The sequence below is a fragment of the Lolium perenne genome, chromosome 1 (genome assembly GCF_019359855.2).
Source record: "Lolium perenne isolate Kyuss_39 chromosome 1, Kyuss_2.0, whole genome shotgun sequence".
NCBI classification, from domain to species: Eukaryota; Viridiplantae; Streptophyta; class Magnoliopsida; order Poales; family Poaceae; genus Lolium; species Lolium perenne.
The window spans coordinates 98,441,482-98,453,958 of record NC_067244.2 but is presented as its reverse complement, the minus strand read 5'-3'; positions in this window follow the sequence as shown (position 1 = coordinate 98,453,958).

The following is a 12,477-nucleotide window of genomic DNA, read 5'->3' as shown; positions in this document are numbered from 1 at the left end:
TACTCAGCAAGTACAATTGGAACCATAAGAACAATCATGAACAATGAAACATGGAATATCTTTGCTATCTTGAAGACTGAAACCAAATATCTGAATATGTCGCCGGACTAACCCACGAGCTAACAGTTCTCACTGAACTGAATTCGGAACTAGCCGCTCGGAACAGTTTCTCACCGGATTAACATGAAAAGAATTGCCCTTGGACTAGCTCATAAGCTAACAGTCTCACCGAACTTTATTCGGAACTAGCCGCTTATGAACAGTTTCTCACCAAGTTAGCCTTGAAAATAAGAATTGCGATGATGTTGAAAATGTATAGCGAAACATAACGGAACAAGTTTGAGTTGAACAATCAAATAAAAGAATCTCGAACCAGATGAGAACAAGCAACCAAACAGTCACACATGAATAATCATACAGAAACAAGGGGCTCGTCATGCACTTGCCTCAGCCTCGGCGTTCAACAAAAAAATTTATATCGGCACCGGAAATCCTCCCACCTGTTGATAAAATAAGACTCAGAAATTCTACACCAGGATAAGTTAACAATACTTCTTCTATACTGTGCACGCCTGTTGTTCTAGTGTAAGTTAAGAATCCTGGCGCAGGCTAGTGTTCTTATTCAGACAGCCTAATTTCAGGGAACTAAAGCAAACTGGTACTACTCTCTTTTTCTTGTAAACAACTCTCTTTTTCTTGTAAACAAGTACTACTAATCAGTATGCTACTCCAAGACTTGTGTGTTTGTACCATAAATTCCTAGACGAGACAAACATCAAGAAAGCAAGTGCTAACTACCGGATTCCCTTTGAGTTAGAAATAACCAGAACTTGGCTGCCTCGTTTACTACTTGATTTTGTAAACAAAAATTTATCAGAGAGTACTAGATCTACACGCCTTCAACCAGCAGCATATTTCTTTGATCTGAATATACATCGGCCAAACAACCGATCAATCGCCCACGCGCCTATAGCACAGATTTCAATGTAGCAAACCAAGTCCAGACTTACTGAATCGCTCATGGAAAGGAAAAGGAATACAGGGTCAGCGAGGAGGAAAACCAAATTGATGTTGAGGGCACACCTAGTCCGGCCTTGTCTTCAGAATATGCGTCAGGTGACTCCGGCGAGGTTCAAGTCAGCAGTCTGGGATCCGTACTCAAACTACAGGATGGAGATTGGAAATCCTTGATGCGGCGGCGCCGGCGGCTGTCGAAAGACTAGGGCTTAAGAGTTTGATGAGGATAGGAGCCGGTTAGGTTGGGCTTTGTATTTATTTGTCTTTTTTTTTCAGTCCGGATAGGTTGTAGTTTAAGGTTAAGGGAGCAACAATTTTTATTAAATTTATGCACATCTCAAAGGAACTTACAGATTAACAACCCAATTCTTTTTTTTTCCATCAGCTTAAACAGAACCCATGCATGGTCTAATATCTCCTCACAGCCCATGTTTTCTTTAAATAAATAAAAAAATAAAACCTGGTCAACTATATTCGTTTTTTATCAAAAATATTTTTTTAGAAAATCCGGGGTATTACACATAGTGCATACATTTTCACACATACTGCACTAGATAGATGCTAACCCTATAGTTTGAGGCCATTTGGATGAGGTAGAAAAAATTCTTGGATTAGAATCGTGTTGTTCGAACCCCGTATTTGGATTTTTTTGAACCTTGATCTGTAGTACTGGGCAAAAACCCTAGTTTAACCTATTTAATTATAGATTCGTATATCGATTTTTCTACCTTTTTATTATTACTATGCAGCACATGTGTGTTTGCTCGTCTAGCTAGTGAAACTCGGAGGAAGAGGGATCACTCGGAAGGACAGAAGAAGGGAGAGCATTATGGTGTCTCCCCTTTTTCGGGTGACGATGTTGACTATTGTGCAGGGTTTGTCAGTGAGCAGGAGGTGCGAGCGAGCGAGCGAGCGAGTCGAGCGAGGCCGAGAATGAGAGAGATTTGTTTTTTGTGTGAGAGGGACAACCGAAGGATCCTGAAGGACCCAGAGACTTCCAATACGCATGCTGATGCGTCTTCTCTTAACAAAGAAGATGGCTGAGAGTTTGCGTACCTATTGCACGTGACTTGTGCTCACTGAAGTGTGGGACCTCACAGGTGGGCACCACACGTAAGTGACAGACCTGTTGGTGTAAAAACTCGGTTGATTATTATAGTGCATTAGAACAAAGTTTCCTATGGATTCAAGGGTAGGAAATCCAAGTTAACTCATTTACATGACATTATTTTTTCCATGAAGCAAAGTTAACACATCTATCAATTGGTACATTTTGGAGTGACTAAGAAGGATCCAGGCTTACTTATTCGTTTTCACGTGTTAAACTTGTCTAAATCTTGGTCAAACCTAGGATTTGACCAACAAGATTCAAATGGGCAGAAAAATAAAATAAAAACAGAAAAAAGAAAAACCAAATCACATAGTCTTCTTATGTCATATAGTAAGCATTAAAGTTGATAAACAAGTTTTAGATAAATGAAACCATACAAATCATGTATCTATACCCCCTAACCCCTAAACTCTGTCTTATGAAGTCAAGCATGTGAAGAGAAGTGGTTTTGGGTTTCAAACATGGAAATTTCAAAAACCTCCCAAAAGCTTCGTTTTAGAGTGACTAAGAACGATACATGCTTCCCTTTTCATTTTCATGTTTTAAACTTGTTTAAATTATCTTGGTCAAACCTAGGATTTGACAAGATTCAAATGGTTACCAAAATAAAAAAACAGAAAAAAGAAAAAACAAAGCAAATAGTTTTCTTATGTCATATAGTAAGCATTAAAGTTGATAAATTAACAAGGTTTGGACATATTCAAACCATACAAATCATGTATCTACCCCTAACCCTAAACTCGGTCGATCTTATGAAGTCTAGCATGAAGAGAAGTCGTTTTGGGTTTCAAACATGGAAATTTCAAGAACACATCCCAAAAGCTTCATTTTGGACTGACTAAGAAGGATCCATCCTTACCTTTTCATTTGATGTTATAAACTTGTTTAAATCATGTTCAATCCTAGGATTTGACCAAGATTCAAATGGGCAGAAAATTAAAAAAATCAGAAAAATGAAAAACCAAAGTACATAGTCTTCTTATGTCATATAGTAAGCATATCCAAGTTGATAAACAAGGTTTGGACATATTCAAACCATACAAATCATGTATCTACCCCTAACCCTAAACTCGGTCGATCTTATGAAGTCTAGCATGAAGAGAAGTCGTTTTGGGTTTCAAACATGGAAATTTCAAGAACATCCTAAAAGCTTCATTTTAGAGTGACTAAGAAGGATACAAACTTCCCTTTTCATTTTCATGTTTTAAACTTGTTTAAATCTTGGTCAAACCGCCTAGGATTTGACCAAGATTCAAATGGGCATACAAATTCAGAAAAAAAATCAAAAGAATGAAAAACCAAAGCACATAGCATTCTTATGTCATATATATAGTAAGCATTAAAGTTGATAAACAAGGTCTAGACATATTAAAACCAGACAACTCATGTATATATCTACCCCTAACCCTAAACTCTGTCTTATGAAGTCAATCATGAAGAGAAGTGGTTTTGGGTTTCAAACATGGAAATTTCAAGAACCTCCCAAAAGCTTTATTTTAGAGTGACTAAGAAGGATCCATGCTTACATTTTCATTTTCATATTTTAAACGTGTTTAAATCTTTGTCAAACCTAGGATTTGACCAAAAGATTCAAATGGGCATAAAATTCATAAAAAATCATAAAAATGAAAAACAAAAGCATATAGTCTTCTTATGTCATATATAGTAAGCATTCAAGTTGATAAATTAACAAGGTTTTTGGACATATTCAAACCATACAAATCATGTATCTACCCATAACCCTAAACTCAGTCGATCTTATGAAGTCTAGCATGAAGAGAAGTCGTTTTGGTTTTCAAACATGGAAATTTCAAAAACACATCCCAAAAGCTTCATTTTAGAGTGACTAAGAAGGATCCATCCTTACCTTTTCATTTCATGTTATAAACTTGTTTAAATCATGTTCAATCCTAGGATTTGACCAAGATTCAAATGGGCAGAAAATTAAAAAAAATCAGAAAAGTGAAAAACCAAAGTACATAGTCTTCTTATGTCATATAGTAAGCATATCCAAGTTGATAAACAAGGTTTGGACATATTCAAACCATACAAATCATGTATCTACCCCCTAACCCTAAACTCGGTCGATCTTATGAAGTCTAGCATGAAGAGAAGTCGTTTTGGGTTTCAAACATGGAAATTTCAAGAACATCCTAAAAGCTTCATTTTAGAGTGACTAAGAAGGATATAGACTTCCCTTTTCATTTTCATGTTTTAAACTTGTTTAAATCTTGGTCAAACCGCCTAGGATTCGACCAAGATTCAAATGGGCATACAAATTCAGAAAAAAATCAAAAGAATGAAAAACCAAAGCACATAGCATTCTTATGTCATATATATAGTAAGAATTAAAGTTGATAAACAAGGTCTAGACATATTAAAACCAGACAACTCATGCATATATCTACCCCTAACCCTAAACTCTGTCTTATGAAGTCAATCATGAAGAGAAGTGGTTTTGGGTTTCAAACATGGAAATTTCAAGAACCTCCCAAAAGCTTTATTTTAGAGTGACTAAGAAGGATCCATGCTTACCTTTTAATTTACATATTTTAAACTTGTTTAAATCTTTGTCAAACCTAGGATTTGACCAAAAGATTCAAATGGGCATAAAATTCATAAAAAATCATAAAAATGAAAAACAAAAGCATATAGTCTCATTATGTCATATATAGTAAGCATTCAAGTTGATAAATTAACAAGGTTTTTGAACATATTCAAACCATACAAATCTCGTATCTACCCCTACCCCTAAACTCGGTTGATCTTATGAAGTCTAGCATGAAGAGAAGTCGTTTTGGGTTTCAAACATGGAAATTTCAAGAACACATCCCAAAAGCTTCATTGTAGAGTGACTAAGAAGGATCCATCCTTACCTTTTCATTTCTTGTTATAAACTTGTTTAAATCATGTTCAACCCTAGGATTTGACCAAGATTCAAATGGGCAGAAAATTTAAAAAATCAGAAAAATGAAAAACCAAAGTTCACAGCCTTCTTATGTCATATAGTAAGCATATTCAAGTTGATAAACAAGGTTTGGACATATTCAAACCATACAAATCATGTATATACCCCTAACCCTAAACTCGGTCGATCTTATGAAGTCTAGCATGAAGAGAAGTCGTTTTGGGTTTCGAACATGGAAATTTCAAGAACAACCCAAATGGTTCATTTTAGAGTGACTAATTAAGAAGGATACATGCTTCCCTTTTCATTTTCATGTTTTAAACTTGTTTAAATCTTTGTCAAACCTAGGATTTGACCAAGATTCAAATATATGGGCATAAAATTAAAAAAAAAAGAAAAATGTAAAACCAAAGCACATAGTCTTCTTATGTCATATAGTTAGCATTAAAGTTGATAAACAAGGTTTAGACATATTCAAACCAGATAAATCATGTATCTACCCCCTAACCCTAAACTCGGTCTTATGAAGTCTAGCATGAAGAGAAGTCGTTTTGGGTTTCAAACGTTTAAGCCAAAAGCCCCTTTTTCAAATATTTCAAACTTATTCAAATTTGGTTCAAATTTGAAAGACATACAAGTTATAGCACACATAGTGCATACATTTTCACACATACTGCACTAGATAGATGCTAACCCTATAGTTTGAGGCCATTTGGATGAGGTAGAAAAAATTCTTGGATTAGAATCGTGTTGTTCGAACCTCGTAGTTGGATATTTTTGAACCTTGATCTGTAGTACTGGGCAAAAACCCTAGTTTAACCTATTTAATTATAGATTCGTATATCGATTTTTCTACCTTTTTATTATTACTATGCAGCACATGTGTGTTTGCCCGTCTAGCTAGTGAAACTCGGAGGAAGAGGGATCACTCGGAAGGACAGAAGAAGGGAGAGCATTATGGTGTCTCCCTTTTTTCGGGTGACGATGTTGACTATTGTGCAGGGTTTGTCAGTGAGCAGGAGGTGCGAGCGAGCGAGCGAGTCGAGCGAGGCCGAGAATGAGAGAGATTTGTTTTTTTTGTGTGAGAGGGACAACCGAAGGATCCTGAAGGACCCAGAGACTTCCAATACGCATGCTGATGCGTCTTCTCTTGACAAAGAAGATGGCTGGGAGTTTGCGTACCTATTGCACGTGACTTGTGCTCACTGAAGTGTGGGACCTCACGCGTAGGCACCACACGTAAGTGACAGACCTGTTGGTGTAAAAACTCGGTTGATTATTATAGTGCATTAGAACAAAGTTTCCTATGGATTCAAGAGTAGGAAATCCAAGTTAACTCATTTACATGACATTATTTTTTCCATGAAGCAAAGTTAACACATCTATCAATTGGTACATTTTGGAGTTACTAAGAAGGATCCAGGCTTACTTATTAGTTTTCACGTGTTAAACTTGTCTAAATCTTGGTCAAACCTAGGATTTGACCAACAAGATTCAAATGGGCAGAAAAATAAAATAAAAATAGAAAAATGAAAAACCAAATCACATAGTCTTCTTATGTCATATAGTAAGCATTAAAGTTGATAAACAAGGTCTAGACATATGAAACCATACAAAATCATGTATCTATACCCCCTAACCCCTAAACTCTGTCTTATGAAGTCAAGCATGTGAAGAGAAGTGGTTTTGGGTTTCAAACATGGAAATTTCAAAAACCTCCCAAAATCTTCGTTTTAGAGTGACTAAGAACGATACATGCTTCCCTTTTCATTTTCTTGTTTTAAACTTGTTTAAATTATCTTGGTCTAACCTAGGATTTGACAAGATTCAAATGGTTACCAAAATAAATAAAAAACATAAAAAAGAAAAAAACAAAGCAAATAGTTTTCTTATGTCATATAGTAAGCATTAAAGTTGATAAATTAACAAGGTTTGGACATATTCAAACCATACAAATCATGTATCTACCCCTAACCCTAAATTCGGTCGATCTTATGAAGTCTAGCATGAAGAGAAGTCGTTTTGGGTTTCAAACATGGTAATTTCAAGAACACATCCCAAAAGCTTCATTTTAGAGTGACTAAGAAGGATCCATCCTTACCTTTTCATTTCATGTTATAAACTTGTTTAAATCATGTTCAATCCTAGGATTTGATCAAGATTCAAATGGGCAGAAAATTAAAAAAATCAGAAAAATGAAAAACCAAAGTACATAGTCTTCTTATGTCATATAGTAAGCATATCCAAGTTGATAAACAAGGTTTGGACATATTCAAAACATACAAATCATGTATCTACCCTCTAACCCTAAAGTCGGTCGATCTTATGAAGTCTAGCATGAAGAGAAGTCGTTTTGGGTTTCAAACATGGAAATTTCAAGAACATCCTAAAAGCCTCATTTTAGAGTGACTAAGAAGGATATAGACTTCCCTTTTCATTTTCATGTTTTAAACTTGTTTAAATCTTGGTCAAACCGCCTAGGATTTGACCAAGATTCAAATGGGCATACAAATTCAGAAAAAAAATTCAAAAGAATGAAAAACCAAAACACATAGCATTCTTATGTCATATATATAGTAAGCATTAAAGTTGATAAACAAGGTCTAGACATATTAAAACCAGACAACTCATGTATATATCTACCCCCTAACCCTAAACTCTGTCTTATGAAGTCAATCATGAAGAGAAGTGGTTTTGGGTTTCAAACATGGAAATTTGAAGAACCTCCCAAAAGCTTTATTTTAGAGTGACTAAGAAGGATCCATGCTTACATTTTCATTTTCACATTTTAAACTTGTTTAAATCTTTGTCAAACCTAGGATTTGACCAAAAGATTCAAATGGGCATAAAATTCATAAAAAATCATAAAAATGAAAAACAAAAGCATATAGTCTTCTTATGTCATATATAGTAAGCATTCAAGTTGATCAATTAACAAGGTTTTTGGACATATTCAAACCATACAAATCATGTATCTACCCCTACCCCTAAACTCGGACGATCTTATGAAGTCTAGCATGAAGAGAAGTCGTTTTGGGTTTCAAACATGGAAATTTCAAGACCACATCCCAAAAGCTTCATTTTATAGTGACTAAGAAGGATCCATCCTTACCTTTTCATTTCATGTTATAAACTTGTTTAAATCATGTTCAATCCTAGGATTAGAGCAAGATTCAAATGGGCAGAAAATTTAAAAAATCAGAAAAATGAAAAACCAAAGTACATAGTCTTCTTATTTCATATAGTAAGCATATCCAAGTTGATAAACAAGGTTTGGACATATTGAAACCATACAAATCATGTATCTACCCCCTAACCCTAAACTCGGTCGATCTTATGAAGTCTAGCATGAAGAGAAGTCGTTTTGGGTTTCGAACATGGAAATTTCAAGAACATCCCAAAAGGTTCATTTTAGAGTGACTAATTAAGAAGGATACATGCTTCCCTTTTCATTTTCATGTTTTAAACTTGTTTAAATCTTTGTCAAACCTAGGATTTGACCAAGATTCAAATATATGGGCATAAAATTCAAAAAAAATCAGAAAAATGAAAAACCAAAGCACATAGTCTTCTTATGTCATACAGTTAGCATTAAAGTTGATAAACAAGGTTTAGTGATGTGGACTAAGTCCAAGGATGTGCCCGATCTTCACGGATTTGGGTGGAACTCGTGGGGGTAGGTGGATGAACGCGATGAACACGAAGAACGCGAGGGGAATCGTGGGGATACAACACACACACGCACACAAACCGGTTTTCCCTCGTAGGCCCGATACACCTACTCGATAGAGGTTGCGAGAAAAGACCTTCCGGTAGAAGTCCCGCAAAGAGATCGACAAATCGAAGCTCGCAAGATCTAGAAGGGTGAAAAGACCGGAAGGTTGATAGAAGTGCAAGCAAAAGACCAAATAGGTAGAAGTGCAAGCAAAAGATCAAACAAACGGTAGAAGTCACCAAAGAGATCTTGACAAGTCGATAAGGAGCCCGGGTGGGTACAAGATCATAGATCTAGGTAGGGTTCCCACAAGGGTGAGCTAAGCTCAGGTTTAATTTCACATCAAGTCTAATCTCAGATCTGAGGCAACCAGCCTATTTATAGGTGGGGGCGAAGGGGTAAGTTACAAGCTGAAAAGTGCTGTTGTGCTGAAGTTCGCTGGGGCGGAAGTTCCGGTCAACTTGGGCGGAAGTTCCGGTCAGGGGCGGAAGTTCCGGTCTGAAGGGGCGGAAGTTCCGGCCAAGTTCCGGCCTTGTTCCGGAATTGCGCCATTGTCCCGCAGTAATATCCAGGGGGGTTTTCGCCGACTTTCGGAACTTGGGCGGAACTTGGGCGGAAGTTCCGGTGGGCGGAAGTTCCGGTCCCTCGGGGCGGAAGTTCCGGCCTGATCCTGTCTTCTGGGCGCTGGAAGGCATCTGGAGGGAATCTGGAAGGCATCTGGGCGGAAGTTCCGGTCCTGGAGGGCGGAAGTTCCGGCCTGGCAGCTGTAGCTCCATCTTCGTCGTTTCCAGCTCTCTCTCCATTGGCTTGGTCTTCATGGCTCGCTTCTTGGTCGATGTACCTGATTGAACATAGGGTATTGGCATGAAGTAGCAAGCCATCCAAAGGGGTGTCAAAAGCATACATGGAGAGGAGCGAATTCACCTCTTGGTGTAGGGGTTGAGCTCGAGCTCGTGTCATTGGACCACGAGGAGGGCTTGTCGGTCTTGAGGCGGTGGTGTCCGAAGGCCACCCCGTATCATCTCCCCCCCTTGGGAAAGAGTCGTCCTCGACTCTAACGTCTCTTCATCTCCATGGTATGGCGAGAGGTCGGACACATTGAATGTGTTGCTCACCAAGTACTTGGATGTTGGTATGTCGATGACGTAGGCGTTGTCGTTGATTCGCTTGAGGACCTTGAAGGGACCATCACCTCGGGGCTTGAGCTTGGAGTTTCTTTCTTGAGGGAAACGGTCCTTGCGAAGATGTATCCACACTAGGTCCCCTTCGTTGAAGATCCGTGCCTTTTTCTTCACGTTGAGGCGTGTTGCTTGACGAAGAACTTGTTGCTCGATTGTTGCCCTTGTATCTTCATGTAGCTTCTTCACGGCGGCGGTGCGCTTGTCGAAGTCCATGTTTGTCCGCTCATGAAGTGGAAGTGGTAGTATGTCGAGTGCCGTGAGCGGCTCAAATCCGTAGACGACCATGAAGGGACTCCTTGACATAGTCGTGTGCTTGGCGCGGTTGTAGGCGAACTCCGCGTGTGGGAGGCACTCTTCCCATGACTTCAAGTTTTTCTTCACGAGGATGCGTAGAAGAGAAGATAGGCTTCTATTGACCACTTCCGTTTGGCCGTCCGTTTGCGGGTGCGAGGATGATGAGAATAAGAGCTTCACTCCAAACTTCGCCATGAGCGACTTCCAAAGATAACTCATGAACTTGACGTCTCGATCCGACACAATGCTTTGCGGTACTCCATGTAGGCGAACAATTTCCCTGAAAAACAATGAAGCAATGTGTGAAGCATCGTCGCTCTTATGGCAAGGTATGAAATGAGCCATCTTAGAGAATCTATCCACTACCACAAATATAGAATCATGACCATGCTTAGTGCGAGGCAAGCCTAGAACGAAATCCATGCTAATATCGGTCCATGGTGCATATGGAATAGGCAACGGAGTGTAAAGACCATAAGGGTTGGAGGTAGACTTAGCTTGTAAGCATGTTGTACACCGTCGGCAAAGGCGCTCCACGTCGCGGTACATTCTTGGCCAATAATAGTGAGTGGAGAGCATGGCATATGTCTTCTCTCTTCCAAAGTGTCCCATAAGACCACCACCATGCGATTCTTGTAAGAGCAAAAGGCGAAGCGAAGACATAGGAATACAAAGTTTGTTGCCCTTGAACAAGAATCCTTGGTGCAAATAGAAATCATCGATGCCCTTCTCACTAGAACACTTTGCAAAGATTGGGCCAAAGAAAGCATCTAAGCATATAAATCTTTGATTTCATCAAGACCCAAAACACTAATATCCAAGCGAGTGAGTAAGAGGGTGAGTTTGCGTGAAAGAGCATCCGCCACAACATTGTCCTTGCCCTTCTTGTATTTGATCACATATGGAAAGGACTCAATGAACTCAACCCACTTTGCATGTCTTTTGTTCAAATTGTGTTGACTTTTCAAATATTTCAAAGACTCATGGTCGGAATGGATAATAAACTCTTTTGGCCAAAGATAGTGTTGCCAAACTTCAAGAACACGAACCAAAGCATAAAGTTCCTTGTCATATATAGGATAGTTGAGGCGTGCGCCATCTAACTTCTCGCTATAGTATGCCACGGGTTTTCCATCTTGCATAAGCACTCCACCAATACCGAGTCCACTTGCATCGCACTCAATCTCAAAAGTTTTGGAAAGGTTTGGAAGAACAAGGAGTGGTGCCTCGGTAAGGCGTTTCTTCAACTCATCAAAAGCATTTTGTTGGGCCTTGCCCCAAACAAACGGAACATTCTTTTTGGTAAGCTCATTCAAAGGGCAAGCAATGGTGCTAAAGTCTTTCACAAAGCGGCGGTAAAAACCGGCGAGTCCATGGAAACTTCGGACTTGAGCAACATTGGTAGGAGTGGGCCAATTGTGGATGGCCTCAACCTTAGAAGAATCAACTTCAATACCCTTAGCGGAAACCACAAAGCCAAGGAAAACCAATTTGTTTTGAGCAAATGTGCATTTAGGGAGGTTAGCATAAAGCTTTTCATGTCGCAGGATGCACAAGACTTCTCTCACATGTTGCACATGGTCCTCGAGGTTTTTGCTATAAATAAGAATATCATCGAAGTAGACAACCACGCTCTTGCCAATGAGAGGACGCAAGATGTGATTCATGAGGCGCATGAAAGTAGATGGAGCATTGGAAAGACCGAAAGGCATAACGAGCCATTCATAGAGACCGAGTTTGGTCTTGAATGCCGTTTTCCATTCATCACCAATAGCCATGCGGATTTGATGGTAACCACTACGCAAATCAATCTTAGAGAAAATCGTGGCACCACTAAGTTCATCAAGCATGTCATCTAAACGCGGAATGGGATGGCGGTAACGGACGGTAATGGCATTGATGGGGCGACAATCCATACACATCCGTTGCGTCTCATCCGGTTTAGGCACAAGTATCACGGGAACCGCACAAGGGCTTAAGCTTTCACGAACATACCCTTTTTCGAGGAGGTCTTGTATTTGTCGTTGGATCTCCTTTGTGTCTTCGGGGTTGGTGCGGTAGGCGGCGCGGTTTGGTAGAGGAGCGCCGGGTATGAGGTCGATGCGGTGCTCAATCCCTCGAAGCGGTGGTAGTCCATGAGGAAGCTCGTCGGGGAAGACATCTTGGAACTCCTTCAAAAGAGACAACAAAGACGAAGGAAGAGTTGTTAAGTTGTTAGTCTCCGAGGATGGCCCCTTGCAAATGAGCACAT